Genomic DNA, 20,293 nt, shown 5'->3' with positions numbered 1-20,293 from the left:
TATCATCAGTGCTATTCTCATAGTTGGCATCGGCACTAGTTCCATTTTTTATCATCAGTGCTATTCTCAGTGTTGGCATCAGCACTAGTTCCATTGTTATCATCAGTGCTATTCTCATTGTTGGCATCAGGAACTAGTCCCATTGGTATCATCAGCACTATTCTCATTGTGGTCATGGGCACTAGTCTCATGATTAACAGTGCCATTCTCATTGTTGGTATCGGCACTAGTCCTATTGGAATCATCATCAGTGCTATTTTCAGTATTGGTATCGGCACTTGTCTCATTGCTATCATCAGTGCTATTCTCATTGTTGGCATCAGCACTAGTTCCACTGTTATCATCAGTGCTATTCTCATTGTTGGCATTGGCACTAGTCCCATTGTTATCATCAGTGCTATTCTCATTGTTGTCATGGGCACTAGTCCCATTGGTATCATCAGCGCTATTCTCATTGTTGTCATGGGCACTAGTCCCATGGTTATCAGTGCTATTCTCATTGTTGACATTGGCACTGGTCCCATTGATATCATCAGTGCTATTCTCATTGTTGGCATCGGCACTAGTCCCATTAGTATCATCAGCGTTATTCTCATTGTTGTCATGGGCACTAGTCCCATGATTAACAGTGCTATTCTCATTGTTGGCATCAACACTACTCCCATTGGAATCTTCATCAGCGCTATTCTCATCGTTGGTATCGGCACTAGTCTCATTGCTATCATCAGCGCTATTCACATTGTTGGCATGGGCATTAGTCCCAAAGTTATCAGGGCTATTCTCATTGTTGGCATCGGCACTAGTCCCATTGGTATCATCAGCGTTATTCTCATTGTTGTCATGGGACTAGTCCCATGGTTATCAGTGCTATTCTCATGGTTGGCATTGGCCCCATTGGTATCATCAGTGCTATTCTCATTGTTGTCAAGGGCACTAGTCCCATTGTTATCATCAGAGCTATTTTCATTGTTATCATCACCACTAGTCCTGTTGTTATCATCAGGGCTATTCTTATTGTTGTCATGGGCACTAGTCCCATGGTTATCAGTGCTATTCTCATTGCTGTCATTAGCAATAGTCCCATTGTTATCATCAGTTCTATTCTCTTTGTTAGCATCGGCACTAGTCCCATTGTTATCATTAGTGCTATTCTATTTGTTAGCATCGGCACTAGTCTCATTGGTATTATCAGTGCTATTCTCATTTTTGGCATCAGCACTAGTCCCAATGTTATCATCAGTGCTATTCTCATAGTTGGCATCGGCACTAGTTCCATTTTTATCATCAGTGCTATTCTCAGTGTTGGCATCAGCACTAGTTCCATTGTTATCATCAGTGCTATTCTCATTGTTGGCATCGGGAACTAGTCCCATTGGTATCATCAGCGCTATTCTCATTGTGGTCATGGGCACTACTCCCATGATTAACAGTTCCATTCTCATTGTTGGTATCAGCACTAGTCTCATTGCTATCAACAGTGATATTCTCATTGTTCGCATAGGCACTAGTCCCAAAGTTATCAGTTATATTCTCATTGTTGGCATCGGCACTAGTCCCATTGTTATCATCAGTGCTATTCTCATTGTTGGCATCGGCACTAGTTCCACTGTTATCATCAGTGCTATTCTCATTGTTGGCATTAACACTAGTCCCATTGTTATCATCAGTTCTATTCTCTTTGTTAGCATCGGCACTAGTCCCATTGTTATCATTAGTGCTATTCTATTTGTTAGCATCTGCACTAGTCTCATTGCTATTATCTGTGCTATTCTCATTTTTGGCATCAGCACTAGACCCAATGTTATCATCAGTGCTATTCTCATAGTTGGCATCGGCACTAGTTCCATTTTTATCATCAGTGCTATTCTCAGTGTTGGCATCAGCACTAGTTCCATTGTTATCATCAACGCTATTCTCATTGTGGTCATGGGCACTAGTCCCATGATTAACAGTGCCATTCTCATTGTTGGTATCGGCACTAGTCCCATTGGAATCATCATCAGTGCTATTTTCAGTATTGGTATCGGCACTAGTCTCATTGCTATCATCAGCGATATTATCATTGTTCGCATGGGCACTTGTCCCAAAGTTATCAGTGCTATTCTCATTGTTGGCATCTGCACTAGTCCCATTGTTATCATCATTGCCATTCTCATTGTTGGCATCAGCACTAGTTCCACTGTTATCATCAGTGCTATTCTCATTGTTGGCATTGGCACTAGTCCCATTGTTATCATCAGTGCTATTCTCATTGTTGGCATCGGTACTAGTTCCACTGTTATCATCAGTGCTATTCTCATTGTTGGCATTAACACTAGTCCCATTGTTATCATCAGTTCTATTCTCTTTGTTAGCATCGGCACTACTCCCATTGTTATCATTAGTGCTATTCTATTTGTTAGCATCGGCACTAGTCTCATTGTTATTATCAGTGCTATTCTCATTTTTGGCATCAGCACTAGTCCCAATGTTATCATCAGTGCTATTCTCATAGTTGGCATCGGCACTAGTTCCATTTTTATCATCAGTGCTATTCTCAGTGTTGGCATCAGCACTAGTTCAATTGCTATCATCAGTGCTATTCTCATGGTTGGCATCAGGAACTAGTCCCATTGGTATCATCAGTGCTATTCTCATTGAGGTCATGGGCACTAGTCCCATGATTAACAGTGTCATTCTCATTGTTGGTATCGGCACTAGTCCCATTGGAATTATCATCAGTGCTAGTTTCAGTATTGGTATCGGCACTAGTCTCATTGCTATCATCAGCGATATTATCATTGTTCGCATGGGCACTAGTCCCAAAGTTATCAGTGCTATTCTCATTGTTGGCATCGGCACTAGTCCCATTGTTATCATCAGTGCTATTCTTATTGTTGGCATCGGCACTGGTCCCATTGGTATCAACAGTGCTATTTTCATTGTTGGCATGGGCACTAGTCCCATTGTTATCATCAGAGTTATTTTAATTGTTATCATCACCACTAGTCCCGTTGTTATCATCGGGGCTATTCTCATTGTTGTCATGGGCACTAGTCCAATGGTTATCATTGCTATTCTAATTGCAGTCATGAGCAATAGTCCCATTGATATCACCAGTTCTATTTTATTTTAGCATCAGCACTAGTCCCATTGTTATCATCAGTGCTATTCTCTTTGTTAGCATCGGCACTAGTCCACTTGTTATTATCAGTGCAATTCTCCTTTTTGGCATCGGCACTAGTTCCATTTTCATCATCAATCCTATTCTCATTGTTGGCATCAGAACTAGTTCCATCGTTATCATCAGTGCTATTCTCATTAATGGCATTGGCACTAGTCCCATTGTTATTATAAGTGCTAGTCTCATTGTTGGCATCGTCCCTAGTCCCATGGTTATCAGTACTATTGTCATTGTTCGCACCTGCACTAATCCCATTGGTATCATCAGCACTATTCACCTTGTTGTCATGTGCACTAGTCCCATCGGTATCATCAGCATAATTCTCATTGTTGTCATGGGTACTAGTCCTATTGGTTTCTTCAACGCTAGTTTCATTGTTGGCATCGGTACTAGTCCCATTGGTTTCATCAGCGCTATTCTCATTGTTGGCATGGGCACTAGTCCCATTGTTATCAGTGCTATTCTCATTGTTATTATGGGCACTAGTCCCATTGTTATTATCACTGCTATTCTCATTGTTGTCATGGAAACTAGTCCCATTGTTATCATCAGTGCTATTCTCATTGTTGGCATTGCCCCTAGTCCCATGGTTATCAGTGCTGTTCGCATTGTTCTCATCGGCACTAGTCCCATTGTTATGATCAGTGCTATTCTCATTGTTAGCATCGGCACTAGACCCATTGAGATCATCAGCACTATTCTCATTGTTGGCATCGGCACTAGTCCCATTGGTATCATAGGTGCTATTCTGATGGTTGGAATCAGCACTAGTCCCATTGTTATCATCAGTGCTGTTCTCATTGTTGTCAGGAGCACTAGTCCCATTGGTATCATCAGTGCTTTTTTAATTGTCATCAGCACTAGTCCCATTACTGTCATCAAGGCTACTCCTATTAACTTAGAAACGGTCTTGAAAACACTGAAATGTGGTGCCTGTTGCTGTTGTCTTCCTGCAGATTTTGAAAAGCCCTTGCTGTTGACTTTACTTAAAGAGCAGATCTGCCTTCTGAAGAATCGGACACAGTCTGGGTATTTGCTACAGGTGATTCTGGAAGGATGCCAGGCGCTGACCAAAGCAACCTCCACGGGTGACAATGTATATGCTACGAATGTTGTCTGCTGTTCAGCTTAACAATTTCACAGTCTGCCTACCACATAATAATAGGTAGAGTTTGATTTATAAACATCGCTATCCTGGGAGGTGTGAAAGTGGTGCAGAACAAAACACAGCTTCATTCATTTAACTCCTTCCCTGAGAAATGGATCCAAATAAAAAGAACAATCCCGCGAGTGGTGCATGCGCGCGTGCCTCTGTGAGCCATGTGGTGTCAATTATCGCGCCCGTGTCTGGGCACGATAATTGAAACCACATGACGGCCGGTGCACGTAATAGACACCAATGGGCCATGGGTGGAGCAATATAAACAAAGTATTGCTCAGATGGAAGGAATACACTCTACTTTTTAGGTATTTTTATTCATACATTCAATATAATTAATAAGTATAGTTTCTTATAAGAGTGGGCAATATTACCTCTCTTCTTATGGTGTTCATTTTGGTAGTGATATTGATATGGAATGTGCGTAATAACAGTGATTTGTGAACTGGCGCGGCGGCGCCCTGTAACAACGATCTATTGTTGGTGTAAAGAGAGAGCGGAGTGTTGTTGGGGCTAGCTGTTCTGAGCACCACCGCTACGAAGAAAGGCACTAGTGTCTAGCGCGTCAAGTGCCAAAGCGGAAGGTTGTGGGTTTTCTACACCTTGCCGTGTTTGGAGTTGTTGGTGAAGGAGCAGGCTTAGAGCGGAAGACGGTAGTAGGAAGCTACGTCTTGCCGTGTCTAATTCGGATTACATTGGTACTTTTAACGTGGAACGTTTTCACTGCCAAACACCTGACTTTTGTTTATGATTCATGGGTGGAGTTCACTCAGTTTAACACGTTTATATTTTGGGCACGGAACATTTACTAGGCAGGGTACGTACAACCACAGCAGAGAGATTTTGGTGCATGTGGTAATGTGAAATAAGAGTGTAACTGTTATTATTGTTCCATAGGGACTAGCTGTTCGATTATTCCTATTTCATAACACGGGGATGAGGAGGAGTACACTGCATTCTGAAAAGGTGAACCTTTTAGCCTACTTAGTGAGATTGAAATGAGAGTAGGTGTTCCCATGTGATCAGTGGTAACCTGTATACTTGTTTTCTTGTCTTTCAGCCATCCCTTCCCTGCTGTCCCCTTCCGTCCCCTCCTTGTTCTGTTCCTTTGTTTTCCCTCGCCCTATCCCTCGAACACACTGTGTTTTCAGCACCAGTGTGTTGGTGAGGTCGGGAGGTGGAGTTATATGTACAACGACCGAATCCTGCAGCGTGGAGCCTGACAGAATCACGAACCCACGAATTGCATTCTGCCTGGTTCGGTCGGGGTACATATGGCCACCTTGGATGATGTGTTGAGGGCTTTGGTTTTGGTCCAACAGGAATTGGCATCATCCAAAGCTGAGGCAGTTGCTCTTAAAGATAGGGTTGAGCAGCTATCTAAGAACCCTTTTTCAACTGGCCCTTCTCAGATTCAGGTTACGGTTCCTCCCCCTATTCCCTTGGCCACACCTGAACGTTATGGGGGGGATCCACGTAAGACGCAAGCATTTATGACCCAAATAATGCTCCATTTCTCGTGTAAACCAGCCTCTTTCCCTACGAATCACTCCCGGGTTGCATTTGCTATATCGTATCTGGTGGGGGATGCAGCCAATTGGGCGGTACCGCTGGTGAAGAGAGATGATGCCATGTTGTCTAACTGGACTGCATTCAGGGAAGAGTTTGAGAAAGTCTTTGACAGAAGGGCCACCAACTTTAGTGCTGATAAAGAGTTGCTGTCATTGCGTCAAGGAAGGAGTGATTTGATTACTTATCTAACAACTTTCAACCGGTTGATAGCAGAAACGGAACGGCCAGAGGGTAAAAGAATGTCCTTGTTTTATCAGGGTTTGAGAGACGAATTGAAGGATGCGGTTGCACACATAGATCCCCAGCCCACCACGTATATAGACATGGTAAATTTGGTACTCAGGCTGGATGATCGGTTGACTGAACGTAGTGGGGATAGGAGGAAATGGGACAGGGGGTATGTCCATAATGTGAACTTCCCTACAAGAGCTATCGGTACAGCGGACGCTGGAGCTGAACCAATGGAAATAGGAGCTATTAGACCCCCTTTGTCTAAATCTGAAAGGGAAAGTAGAAGAGTCCAAGGACTTTGCATGTATTGTGGAAAGAAAGGACACTATGTCCGTGAGTGCCCGTCCAAGCCAAAAACTCCCAATACTTGGAATAAGAAACAAAAGGTGGCCGTGTCCAATACGGCCAGAGAGTCTAACGAAGTGCTGGAATCTGTGCACAGAGAGGAAGAGGCACCAGACTGGAAACTCACATCATTATCTTCCTCTGGGATTGGGGAAACGGAGTCCCATCTGGTGTTGGCTATGACCTTAGAGTGAGAGCATAAAACCCATCAAGTAATGGTAATGTTGGATTCGGGGGCCACCGGTAACTTTATCGACAATGGATTGGTGTCTAGATTGTTGATACCTAGAGTACCCAGATGTAACCCCGAGGAGGTTTTGGCAGTAGATGGACAGCCTATTAAATCCGGTCTCATAACCGAAAAGACCGCAGAGGTTGAATTGTCTATCGAGGTGTCCGAAGGGAGACACGTGGAAAAGGTGGAGTTGAATATAATTGATGCTCAACAATATGAGATTATTCTGGGGATGCCCTGCTTCACCTACCATAACCCTTCCATTGACTGGAAATCACGCACAGTGCATTTTACATCAGGATTTTGCAAGGAACATTTGGTTCCTTATGTATCTTCCCCAGTAGCAGTACTAGCCTTACAGTTTATGGTGGCTACAGCCGCCGAGAAGGAGGTGGTTCTACCAGAACAATACGAATCCTTTCAGGATGTGTTTAGTGAAAGCAGAGCTGAGAAGTTGCCGCCTCATAGGCCATACGACTGTAGGATCGACTTGGTAGATGGGGCTGTGATTCCTACATGTCGTGTTTATGCCTTGTCTGTCCCTGAAACAGCCCATCTGAGGGAATACATCGATCATTACGAGAGTATAGGGTTTATTAGGCCGTCACGTTCACCTGCAGCCTCTCCCCTCTTTTTTATTGCAAAAGCCAATGGCGATTTAAGGGGCTGTGTTGACTACCGCGTCTTAAATAAGAACACCATTCGCAACAGATACCCTCTCCCCCTTATAACTGTTTTGATCGATCAAGTGAGGGAGGCAGTAATCTATACTCGCTTGGACTTGCAAGGAGCCTATCACTTGGTCAGGGTCCGTGAGGGGGATGAGTGGAAGACGGCATTTAAGACGCGGTATGGATTATATGAATATCTGGTCATGCCGTTTGGGCTATGTAATGCCCCTGCGGCTTTTCAGTTCCTGATCAATGACGTCCTGAAAGAATATATAGACTTGTTCGTCGTTGTGTACATCGATGATATCCTGGTGTACTCAATGGATGAAAGCAGTCATGTGGAACAGGTATGCAAGGTACTGGCTAAGTTGAGAGAACATAGTCTATTTGTGAAACTCAGTAAATGTGAGTTTGGAGTATACAGTGTAGAATTCCTAGGGGTGATGATCAGTCCTTCAGGGTTGCGAATGTCAGACCGTAAGGTGAAGGCAGTTCGGGACTGGCCAGTTCCGGGTAATGTGAGGGAGTTTTCTGGGCTTCGCGAATTACTATCGTCGCTTTATATCACATTTCTCGCTGCTGGCAGTGCCTATTACTAGACTTCTGAGGAAAGGCAAGCCATTTGAGTGGACCACAGAAGCAGGTGAGGCTTTTCAAACCCTAAAGACTTCCTTCACTACTGCCCCGGTATTATCCCATCCTAATCTAGAACATCATTTTGTGGTCGAGGCCGATGCTTTGGATGAGGCTGTGGGGGCAGTGTTGTCCCAAAGGAATGCAGGAACAGGGCAGTTACACCCGGTGGCCTTTCTGTCAAAGAAATTGAGTTCGGCTGAACTCAACTATACGATAGCAGAAAAAGAGTTGTTGTCCATCAAAAGGGCTTTTCAAGAGTGGAGGCAATATCTATGGGGGGCCCTCCATACCATCACAGTATATACTGACCATAGAAATCTGCAATTTATGTCATCAGCTAGACACTTAACCCAAAGGCAGATGAGATGGATGCTCTTTTTTGCGGAGTACAACTTCGTGGTCACCTTCCGTCCTGGGTCCGAAAATCGAAAAGCTGATGCCTTATCAAGGCAAACTATGCCAGCAGAAAGTGTGGAAGAGAAACAGGCCATCATTCCTACAGGGAAAGTCTTATGTGTTGTGAGAGCAGAGACCTTTTTGGATGAAGTGAGGAGTTATCAATATCCGGGGGGATGGATGTCATGGGCTCAGGGCATAGTAGATAGAAAGGTGAGAGACAGGTTGCCTTTCTTTCAGGATAAGTTGTTCTTGCCCTCAATACCTTTGCAGAAAAAGGCTTTTAGCTGGTGTCATGAGAGTGAGTTGGTGGGACATCCTGGTATACGTAAAACCATTGATACCATCCAAAGGCATTTCTGGTGGGCTACCCTGATTAAGGATGTCACCATGTGGGTGAATCGTTGTGATATCTGTGCTAGAGCTAAGGGAGTAACATCTAAGAAAGCGGGAAAACTTATCCCCATGCCTACACCCAGTCTACCTTGGCAGCATATCAGTCTGGATTTTGTGTCTGGTCTTCCGTTGGATAAGGGTTTTTCGGCGGTTTTGGTAGTCGTAGATAACCTTACCAAAATGGGACACTTCATCCCTTGTAAAAATCTTCCCAACGCCAGTCAGACAGCACAATTGTTAGCCAGCAACGTGGTTCAGTTGCATGGAATACCTAGGGTGATAGTGTCGGATCGGGGACCTCAGTTCATTGCCCGATTTTGGCGCATGTGGTGTCGGGCCCTGAATATTGAGTCCAATTTGTCTACCAGCTTTCACCCTCAAACAGACGGGCAGACAGAACGACTGAACCCGACCTTAAAGAAATACTTGAGGTGTTTCTCGAAAGAAGCTCATGAGTCCTGGGTGGATCTTTTGTGGATGGCGGAACTGGCTTATAATAATGCCTGGCACAGTTCTACGGGGATGTCACCCTTCAAGGCTAACTTTGGATTTGATGCAAAGACCTTGCCGGTTGACATACCCGATGATCTCCACGACCAACCTTCTGTTAAAGAAAGGGTCCTGATGTTGAGAAAGGTACACAAGGGGGTGCAGGTGCATCTGAAAAAAGCAAAGGAGGTGTACAAGAAGTGGGAAGATTGCCGTAGGATAGAGAGCCGTCAGTATGTGGTGGGTGATAAGGTATGGCTGTCCACGAAGAACATCAAGTTTAAGTTGCGCAGTGTGTTCCACCCTAGATACATAGGCCCTTATCCCATTGTGAAACAGGTGAATCCTGTAACATACAAACTGAGACTGCCAGGATCCTTGCGTATACACCCAGTGTTTCACGTACATTTGCTGAAGCCTGCGCTTACATCTCACAGAGCCGCCCCTCCTCCTGTGGTATGTGATGGGGGTATGGAATATGAGGTGAGGAGCATTAGGGACTCTAAGTGGTGCAGGGGTGTTCTTAAATACCTGGTGTCATGGAAGGGGTATACCGCTGAAGACGATTCTTGGGAGCTCAGTTCTGATGTGCATGCTCCTGCTGCAGTGCGTTCTTTCCACAGGAGGTTCCCTGCTAAGCCTGGCCCTAGGAGGCGCTAGGGACGGGGACATACTGTCAGGATTTACCATGGCGCCTGCCTAGATATAGGAACTACACGTCCCAGAAGTCCTGAAGGGGGCGTGGTCCTATAAAGGATGGGTGGGACCTTACAACATTGTTCGTGATTTTGTACTCGCAGGGTTTGCTTGGGTTTCCGTTGTTGGGAGCGGCTGCTCGTCTGCTCTTGGATCCGAGCGGAGAGAGGCCGGATACTGCTATTGAACTCCGTGAAGGCGGCGAGTGGGAAAACGAAACCGCGCCTTGGTGTTTGACTCGGGATGCCGAGTAGCGCGTTGTGAGGCGCATTGCAGTCATCGATTCTCCGAGGGATTTCTCAGCCAAGGTATTTTCGTGGCGAGAAGGAAAGGAGTGCGAACCAGGAAGGATACTCTTTGCAAGTGCTGTGAGTTACATACGCGCCGCGTGACTTTCAACGCGTAGCGTATGTTGAGAAGCATTGTCCTTTATTTTGCCTGCCAGTTTAAAGAACTTAGAGATTTATTCAGGCGCGGCGGCGCCCTGTAACAACAATCTATTGTTGGTGTAAAGAGAGAGCGGAGTGTTGTTGGGGCTAGCTGTTCTGAGCACCACCGCTACGAAGAAAGGCACTAGTGTCTAGCGCGTTAAGTGCCAAAGCGGAAGGTTGTGGGTTTTCTACACCTTGCCGTGTTTGGAGTTGTTGGTGAAGGAGCAGGCTTAGAGCGGAAGACGGTAGTAGGAAGCTACGTCTTGCCGTGTCTAATTCGGATTACATTGGTTCTTTTAACGTGGAACGTTTTCACTGCCAAACACCTGACTTTTGTTTATGATTCATGGGTGGAGTTCACTCAGTTTAACACGTTTATATTTTGGGCACGGAACATTTACTAGGCAGGGTACGTACAACAACAGCAGAGAGATTTTGGTGCATGTGGTAATGTGAAATAAGAGTGTAACTGTTATTATTGTTCCATAGGGACTAGCTGTTCGATTATTCCTATTTCATAACACGGGGAGGAGGAGGAGTACACTGCATTCTGAAAAGGTGAACCTTTTAGCCTACTTAGTGAGATTGAAATGAGAGTAGGTGTTCCCATGTGATCAGTGGTAACCTGTATACTTGTTTTCTTGTCTTTCAGCCATCCCTTCCCTGCTGTCCCCTTCCGTCCCCTCCTTGTTCTGTTCCTTTGTTTTCCCTCGCCCTATCCCTCGAACACACTGTGTTTTCAGCACCAGTGTGTTTGTGAGGTCGGGAGGTGGAGTTATATGTACAACGACCGAATCCTGCAGCGTGGAGCCTGACAGTGTCTCCCCGACCCGCTTCACTCACGCAACAGTCATTGGGCACGATTTAGGTGCTTGCTGCTCTGATACCTTGCTCTCAGCCTCTCAGTTGATTGATACAATTTTAAAAATATATGCTAGCTTTTAAATGTGAACTGTGAATTGCAGATTACGTGCAATCTTTATTTTACATATTTGCGCTGTGTTTTTAAACACTCTTTATTTCTGGACATTACCATTGTGCTCTAGAAACGTAAGGGGCGCTATTACTCACCCAGGACACCTGTGCTCGATGTTCCATCCTGCCCGCCCCGGTCCGACTCGGTAGTTAGTACCATTGAGCGGAGGGTGGGCCAGGGAGAGCCAGGTGTTTCTGGCCAACTGGAGCGGTTAGCTTTCTAGCTGACACACGGACGGGTTATTTAGCCCTCTCCTCACTAAGAGCGCGCAGCGGTCGCGCGCGGGCGAGCCTGACACAGCGCCTGAGACAAGCCAGAGAGAAGCCCGTCTGCGCCCATCCGCGACTGGACGAGGCCAGGGGCCATGCCCCCTACATCAGCTCTCATGGCAGACAACGCTAATATAGGGTAAGATACTCATCTCATGACCGCTTGAGATTGCGGACGCCATCTCATCAGGACTGTGTAGGAGGAGGAGGATTATCGCCTGAGGGTACTTTCTCCTGTTGTACTTTCCGTTTTCAAGCCCTACTTGATTATCCTATACGTAACCTGTCCGATGGCCCTGTCCTGAAGGGAACCCCACAATGTTCGCTGATAAGTAGAAATCTTTTGTGTAATATTAGGTCCTTATCCAAGCATTATAGCGAAGTATGGGACCTAATCTCCTCCATGCAACCTGAACTCTGTTACCTAACCGAAACATGGCTAAAACCTCATTCAGTCCCGGCAATCACCTTAGGGATCCCCGAGGGGTACAGAATAGTCAGGTTAGATCATCCAACTAAAATTGGGGGAGGTATAGCGATTGTATATAAACACAATCTCTCGATCACCATCCTAGAAGAAAATAGTACTCCTGAATGAGAGATTTTAGTGTTTAAAGTCGCTATTTCAAATAAAATTAGCTACAAAGGGGCATTAGTTTTTTGCCCTCCAGGACCTTATGCAAGTTTTAATATCTCATTGCTAGAGATTTTAGCTAGGCACATTGACATAGAGAGTGAATTCACACTTCTCGGAGATTTTAACGTTCACAGCGACCTGAAGGAAAGTGGAGATGGACACTCCCTATTGACTGACCTTTCCATGTTTGGACTCACTCAGGTGAACTGAGGCCCTACTCACCAGGCAGGACATACCTTAGACCTGATTTTCTCAAATAAAGCTAACACCATGGCATGTGCTCCTCCTAGACAAGTGAGCTGGACAGATCATTTTGTTATGGAATTCCATACTTCCCATTTTGGCAAAATTCCCGTCCGGCCACAAGCCCTGCCGAGTAGACGCAGGCAATGGCACAAGGTAACTCCGGAAGTTTTTCAGGAACAGTTTACTGAGCCCTCCATTAATTCTTCTGAGGACGTGGACAGGGTTTTAGCAAACTTTAACCAAGCTGTGCTTAAAGTGTTTGATAGTATTGCCCCCATGAAAACATTTAAACCCTGCCAAGCTCGGAAACAGGAAGTATGGTTCTCGGAGCATTTAAGAACACTTAAACAAACAGCCAGAAAGCTGGAGAAATGATGGAGAATGACCCACTGTGAGACAGATAAGACCTACTATTGGGCAGCTCTCACCACCTACCATAAAGAAATTCGATGCGCTCGAAAAACGCATATTTGAATCCCTACTTTCGGCCGCAGGGAATGCCCCTAGAATTCTTTATCAAACCCTCCAAACATTTTTGAAGCCGGCTGCATGTGAAACCCCGGAAGTAGCGTCCCAACAATTGTGCGATGAAGTTGCTCATTTTTTTACGAATAAGGTAAATAGGATACACGATGACATCACCAGAGTAAATTTGTCCTCCATAGAAGTAATGGCCACCTACCTGGATGAAGGAAAAAGATCATGACAAATGACTTTGGACACTTTTCCCCCCATCACTTTGGTGGAGGTAGAATGTTATCTAGGCCAGATTAAGAGTGGTAGTCCTCTAGCTATCATTCCGGCTAGGATCATGCCAGTAGTAGGGAACACTTTGAACCCACAGATTCAAAGCCTGGTTAATCTTTAATTAAAGGAAGGTCGGGTCCCAGGGGAATGGAAGAAAGCACTGGTGAGGCCTATTAGGAAAAATTATTCCACTCCTTGGACTGACATGTCTAATCTTAGGCCTATATCTCTACTTCCCCTGATGGGGAAGCTCATAGAGAAACATGTCAACAAAAGTGTATCCAACTACATTGAACAGACTGAAAGCCTAGACTGTTCTCAATTTGGCTTTAGACCAAACCATGGCACTGAGTCCGCCTTGTTGTCCGTGACTGATGACCTCCTCATGTACCAAGATAAGGGATATTCCGTCATCTTGGTGCTATTAGATCTGCCGGCAGCGTTCGACACGATATCTCATAAGATCTTAATCGAACGCTTGACCACGATCGGTATTGAGAGCACAGCTTTAGCCTGGTTAAAAAGTTTAATGTCCAACCGCTCCCAAGCTGTCAGCATGGGCCCATTTAGGTCGGCTGAGATTAAGATCACCAAGGGGGTGCCACAGGGCTCTTGCTTGAGCCCTACTCTTTTTAATATCTATGTGGCACCCCTGGCCGGAATTCTGAGAGAATTTGGGTTCATCCCCGTCTCCTACGCGGATGATACCCAGCTCTTGATTCCTTTTAAGAATCTCACCGACGAAGTGAGGATGGCTTTTTCCGAAGGCATGAAAGCTGTGGCTACATGGATGGCACGGAACTATCTCCAATGTAATGTCACCAAGACCGAAATCTTGCTTTTTGGGGAGGCAAAAACCCTGTGGACATCAGATTGGTGGCCATGTGAGCTTGGCCTAAAGCCTGAGCCGAAACTGGTTGTAAAAAACCTAGGGGTACGCCTTCATTGTGCACTCTCTTTTAAACAGCATGGAAACTGGGTGGTTGGCCAATGTTTTCATGTCATTGGACTTCTACGTAAAGTTTTCCCAATTTTACCTGACTCTACTAGAAAAACCTTGGTGCAGGCATTGATAATGGGCCGCCTGGATTATTGCAACAGACTGTTGTTATCAGCTAATGAAGGTGTGATTGCAAAACTTCAGGTGGTAGAAAATACTGCACCAAGGCTAGTATTGAATGCTCCACCTAGAACTCCATCTAAACCCCTTCTGAACAAATTACATTGGCTCTCAGTCCGTAATAGGATCTACTTTAAGATATTCTGCTTGATCCACAAGAGCCTATACGGAGGAGGCCCTCCCTATTGGAAAAATAAATTCATCCCATACAATCCGATCCGGGCCTTGAGGTCCAGCAATCAACTTTTACTGAGAGTGCCAACGGCAAAGAAGGTTAGACAAGGAGGTCATACTTTGTCGGTTGTCGGACCCACTTGGTGGAATAGGCTTCCCCTAGATCTCAGGCAATGCCCAGAACACTTAAAATTCAGGAAAAGGCTGAAAACATTCCTATTTCAGATATAGTCTGTGTTTCTTGAATGTCCAATGAATTAAACACCAAATTGTTGCACTGCTTTCTTCTCTTCTCTTTTTCCTTCTGTGCGCAGAGATACTCTATTAGAGTCGATTCTAGCGCATTATAAATCCATAAATAAATAAATAAATAAATATAGCTGCGAGGCAGGTTCACTCCCAGCAGACCAGCGACTCGCCACTATAGTGGTCATCCACAAGAGTGGGAAACCCAAACACTTATGTTCCTCCTATAGACTAATTTCCCTGCTTCATGCAGAAGCCAAGATCCTGGCTAAAATACTTGCTGGTCGTCTATTACATGTCCTTACTAAGCTTGTCCACCCTGACCAGTATGGCTTTATGCCAGTCAGAAACACCTCACTTAACCTGTGGAGATTGCACAGGGTATTATACGGGGCTGATACAATACAGGTGGACGCAGTGGTGGTGTCGCTTGATGTGGCCATGACATTCGACATGATGGAGTGGCTGTACATGTTTGCAGTATTGTGGAAACTAGGATTTGGCCCTAGCTTCCTGCAATGGATGCGCCTCCTATATGCTGAGCCTCTGGCCCACATAGTGGTCAACAACCAAATTTCCCCCACATTCACGTTTGGAAGGGGAACCAGGCAGGGTTGCCGCTCCCCCATTGCTCTTCGCACTCGTGCTAGAGCCCTTGGCAATGCTGATAAGGAAGGTCAATGTTAGTAGAGGGCTTAGATGGGCTGAAGAGTGGGAGGACTGAATTTCGTTGTATGCTGACAACATCCTACTATACAGGGCATCGCCGGTGGTCTCCCTGAACAGAGTGCTACATATTTTTATTATCTTCTTTAAGTTTTCAGGAAACAAGATTAAGTGGTTTAAGTCTGTTCTTTACGTTCTCCCCTTTCCAATGGTACCCTTCACTAGTGGATACTTGCTTGGAGATCACCAGGCGCCCCAGAAGTGTGATACCCAAGCAAGGAGGCACCCACTAGCCACCAGGGAGGGGAGTGCGCCCCCTTCCCCATTAACATTTGACACAGACAGTCTTTTTGCCCTCCATGGGGGGGAGGTGGAGAAGTAGCTTACACCCTAGATGCCAGGGATTCTGGATTCTTTTTGTATGGGCCGGGGTGAGGGCTGACTAGGATTTGGGCATGCCTATGCCCCCACCCTACCCCCCAAAGAAGGCAAAATAGTTTCTGCCCCCCCACGAGGCAGCTGGGAAAATAGCCCTCTAGACAACTGGGATTCTTTTTTATATATAAGTAGGGGCGGGGCCTGCCCAGAATGGGCATGACAGTGCACCCACCCCCCCAAAAAAGTTACATTCTTTCAATGAAATTTGAGGTTTGCAAGGCATTCTGGGTAACAGAACGTGGTAAGAGCCAGACAAGTCACCCCATCCTGGATTCCCCTGTGTGTCTAGTTTCAAAAAATGTATAGGTTTGCCAGGTTTCCATAGGTGCCGGCAGAGCTAGGGTTCAAAATCTACAGCTAGGCACTTTGAAAAAAAGGGGTAGTCTTCACTGTAAATATGTGGTGTGTCCATGTTGCGTTTTAAGCCATTTTGTGTCGCAGGCACTACACCTATCCACACAAGTGAGGTACCATTTTTTTAGAAGACTTTGTGAAATGCGAGGTGGGTAGAATTTTGTGGTTCCACGCAGGTTCCAGAACTTTCCAAAATGTGGTTTTCTTTTGATAAAGTTTCAGGTTTGCAAGGGGCAATGTGTAAATAGCTACTGTTTCTAAACTCTTTGGGGCATATGCATCAAAATTCGGTATTCCATGTCCTTAATAGCGAAAAATAAGGAATCGCTATTAAGGACATGCAAACCGCGATGCATCAATGAAATCGGTATTAATTACCGAATCGGTAAAATTCGGTATCATATAGCGAAAGTACGTTAGCGAGATCAGCAAATACCGAATTAGCAAATACCGATTCGGTATCAGTGAATCCGGTAATTGCGAATTCGGTAATAGCGAAATCGGTAAAAATACGCGACGCATCGGAAGCAGGCTGATGACATTACAACCAGGAAGTAGGACATCCATGCTCCATTCAGTGCCAGAGGAGCTCAGAGGAGGAGGCAGAGCACAGGAGCTGAGGAGCCAGACTGAACCAGCAGCAAGCAGGTCAAGATGGAGAAGGAGGCCCCCCAGCAGGGAAAGGACACACACAGAAAGAGAAAGCGCAAGTTCTCAGATAAGGAATTCGAAAACCTGATTGAGTGTGTAACCAGCAATAATGACAAACTTTTTGTGAAGCTGTCGCTGAAGGTGCCAGAGGCGGAAAAAAGAAAGATGTGGCTGCGCATCCAGGACAATGTCAATGCTTGCAGAGTCACCCACTGCAGCATTGACGATTTAAAAAAACGCTGGTATTACCTGCGTAAAAGGGCCAAGGAGAGGATCGCTCAGAGGGTCAAAGATGCTGCAGGCACAGGTGGGGGCACATCCAATGTGACACCGAACACAGCCCTGGAGGACCTAGTGGAGTCTACTATAGAACCGGAAGCTGTTGTGGGGGTCAAACAACTGGACACCTCTGGTGCTGCGGAAGGAGGACAAGGTAAGATACATGCAGTGTGTAGTCAATCCCTGCCCACTCCCCCATGCCAGACCCAGTGCACATGTAGCCGTGCCTAAAACACATACCCTCACCACAGTGTTGCACCATGGGAGTTGCAGTCAATACATGATTGAGTGCATGTCTGACCCCAGAGGTGAATGAAATGAAAACAGCAGCAAAGGGCCAAATGTCTGTCCAAAAATGTACTTTATATAGAGACAATAATGCAATATCCACATACAATAACTAAATATTAACTATGCATTGTTTCACACACAGATGCATCCCCCATGGAATCAGACGACAGTGGCCACCTCGTAATCTCTGAGACACCAGTGGTGACCGATGCGGAGTGCTCACAGGGACATGAAGCCATGTCCTCCCCTTCACCACCACCGCGGACACCACCTCCACCAACGCCATCCATGCGGACAAAGACACCACCACCACCACCGCCATCCATGCGGGCAAAGACACCACCACCACCACCGCCATCCATGCGGGCAAAGACACCACCACCACCACCACCAGTGCGGACAACTCCGCAGAGCCGCAGGGCAGATGTTCCCTCCCTGCACCAGATGGAGCCGGAGCAGATTACCGCAGCCCAAAATGTCCCACGCCAGGCTGTCATTACTCCAACTACCCAAACAGCAGCACGTCAGCGTGTCAGACAGAGGGCTGTGCCCCTGGGTAGGGCAGCAGCAAGACCAGTGGATCCGTCCGAAGGGTACGGAGTAGTCGAGACCCAGATGCTGCGTGTCCAGTGCCTGCAGGGGAGACACATGGGTGAAATGAAATCACTGTGACAAAACTGTGTAACAAATTAGGAAACATGACTGACGCTGTGCGTGAGCACACCACAGCCGTAGCTGCGGGCAACAATGAGATCAAGCTTTGCCTGCAGGAACTGACACGTGCTGTAGTCACAGGCCAACAAAGTGAGCGCCGGAGGCACAGGCAGATGATGCTCGCTGTAAATTCCACCAATAGGGCCATCACTAAACTGTGCAACAGCACAGCTGTGCTGTCCCGCAGGTCTGTGTCCCTGCAAGTGGACCTAGGGCATTATTGTGTAGATGTGGCAAGGGCCCTTGAGAGAGTGACCACTGCAGTGGAGCATCTGCAGTCTGGAACAGCCAGTGTCATCAGTGTGGGAGTGGATGAGGGGAGTGAGGCAGCCTCAGTGTGAGCAGCGTCTCCCTGCCGGAGACCAGCGGGAGGAGGCGCAGTGTGCGCAGCGCAACAGCCACTGACACCCATCGTGGAGATGCAGAGGAGTCACGGGACAGGAGACTGGGGGTACGTGGCAAACGCAAGTAGACATGTGGCAAAGTCTCACTATCCATGGTGACGTAACCATGGGCCAACTATAGTGCCACAAGCATCACCCGTGTTGACAAGGGACATAGTTTTAGTTTAACTTCTACTGCAGCTGCATCATGTTTGAGTTACATATTTCTGCACCAGTCAGGTGTTCATGACCATTAAACCCTTCCAAACCAGATCATGTTGTCAAGTCACTCACTTACCAGTCTCAGAAAGGATGGTGTGTGATGTATGTCTGCCTCCGTTGCCCTTCTGCTGTGTTGGGCACATGCGCCTGTTGGTGTTGGGGGGGGGTTGCTGTGCACGTAGTTCATCCTCTCCGTCCACCTCTATGGGTATCCCCCTGCGGGTGGCGATGTTGTGCAGGATGGCACAGACAGCTATGATCTGGCAGCAGGTCACTGGGTCGTACTGCAAATGCACCTCCAGTTGTGCAGTATTCGGAAGCGACTCTTGAGGATGCCAAATGTACGCTCCACCACATTCCTTGTGCTGATGTGTGCTCTGTTGTAGCGCTGCTCTTGCGGTGTTGCTGGGTTGAGGTAGGGAGTGAGTAGATACTCACGCAATGCGTAAGCGCTGTCACCTGCAGGATGGGGAGAGAATGGTCATCAGCATGAATGCAATGATACATGTGGGGATGGAGTGAATGATGATGCATCAATATGTACCTAGTAGGTGTCCCTCTCCAAATTCACCGTTGATCAGGCGCCTGTGGATGCCACAGTGACGGAATATGTAAGCGTCGTGTGTGCTCCCGGGGAATTGGGCTGCAAGGTCCGTATTGATGTGCTTAGCATTGCACACGACCTGCACATTAATAGAATGATATGACTTCCGGTTGCGGAATATGTATTCGGTGGCTGATGGAGGACAGATGGGGACATGTGTGCAGTCAACACACCCTATCACATGGGGGAATTGTGCCACCTGGTAGAACTCCCGTTTTGTGCGGGTCAGCTGCTGGGGGGTTGTGGGGAAGGTGATGTGGTGATTTATGAATGTCAGCATGGCCTTTAGGAACCGGTGGAAGAAGCGTGATAATGCGCTTTGCAACACGCCTCCAGTCTCAGCTATTACCCCCTGGAAGCTTCCAGACGCCAGCAGGTGCAGGCAGCATAGTACCTGGACATGGGCTGGTATGGCGTTGGTCCTATGGGTCTCGTGCTGCAGTAATGGTTCCAGATCTGCTACTGCTATTAGGCGCATGATCATGGCACGGTTGAGTGTGTACTTATCGTACACCTGTTCCTCGGTCTGCGCCAGCAAAGTGATGCGCACCCTGAAGACCCTGTCCTGGATCATCCTCCTGCGCTGAGCCTGGGCGTTGATCCTCCTCCTCCTAGCAAGCACGTAGAGGGCAGCCATTTTGGAAGACTTGTGGGGTTTCCCAGGGCATTTGTGAAGGGTTGCTGATTGTCAGCACCTGCAGTGATTTTACATTTTTTTTCTTCCTATCCTTCAAAAACCTTAACCTCCAGTTTAAGATTCCCCTTATTTTGCTCATGCTAAATAGAGATTTTTGCATTTTTCGGTATTAGCGATTTTTCATGCATTCCATTGCGATTCTTTATTAGTGATTCGGTA

Source organism: Lissotriton vulgaris, chromosome 3_1 (genome assembly GCF_964263255.1).
Source record: "Lissotriton vulgaris chromosome 3_1, aLisVul1.2, whole genome shotgun sequence".
In the NCBI taxonomy this organism is placed as follows: domain Eukaryota; kingdom Metazoa; phylum Chordata; class Amphibia; order Caudata; family Salamandridae; genus Lissotriton; species Lissotriton vulgaris.
This window is presented reverse-complemented; position numbering follows the sequence as displayed.